Here is a 794-nt window from a genome sequence, read left to right as displayed (position 1 = left end):
GTGAGCTTGGTCTTGGATAGCCGGGGTGGGAGGTGCTTTCCTCCCCACCGCCGGTGACGAGAGCCGCATGACACTGGAACCGGACCGGGGCTAATGAACGCCTCGGTCCACCTCCCTCGTCAAAGCAAATGTCTCTTGATCCGGGTGTGAAATGACTTGTAAACGACCTGATTCGGAGTGCGGGTGTCGTAAGTGGCAGAGCGGGTGCATATACCGCGATCCATTGAAAGTCATCCCGTCCACTCAAACATTTGTCGGGGGGAAGGCGAAAGCAAACCCCCGGCCCTCCGGAGCGGTCCAGGTCTGGTTCTCTGGGGCGCGGGCCCCGGAGACTCCGTACACCGGTTAGAGGGAGCCGGTGGCGGGCATAGGGGAGGTGGGTACTCCCCTGTGAAATCCTGGATGACGGTTTTAGGTCTCGTAGTGGGCGAAAATCGGACTTAGTGCAATTTCCGAAACTCTGGTTCTCTGGGGGCGCGGGCCCCGAGAGTCCATACACCGGTTAGAGGGAGCCGGTGGCGGGCATAGGGAGGCAGGTCGCTCCCTTGAATGGTCCTGGATGTCTGGACTTAGTGCAATTTCCGAAACTCTGGTTCTCTGGGGGCGCGGGCCCCGAGAGTCCGTACACCGGTTAGAGGGAGCCGGTGGCGGGCATAGGGAGGCAGGTCGCTCCCTTGAATGGTCCTGGATGTCTGGACTTAGTGCAATTTCCGAAACTCTGGTTCTCTGGGGGCGCGGGCCCCGAGAGTCCGTACACCGGTTAGAGGGAGCCGGTGGCGGGCATAGGGAGGCAG

The 794-nt window shown here is 61.1% G+C and overlaps 1 pseudogene; it reads left to right on the top strand.

The window, feature by feature from the left end:
* Positions 1–255, top strand: part of LOC136695975 (28S ribosomal RNA) — a 4391-nt pseudogene extending 4136 nt beyond the window's left edge.
* The last annotated feature ends 539 nt before the right edge of the window (positions 256–794 follow it).

Source organism: Hoplias malabaricus, chromosome 4 (genome assembly GCF_029633855.1).
Source record: "Hoplias malabaricus isolate fHopMal1 chromosome 4, fHopMal1.hap1, whole genome shotgun sequence".
Classification (NCBI taxonomy): Eukaryota; Metazoa; Chordata; class Actinopteri; order Characiformes; family Erythrinidae; genus Hoplias; species Hoplias malabaricus.
Note: the sequence above shows the minus strand (reverse complement) of the source record. Positions and strands in the feature narration are given on the sequence as shown.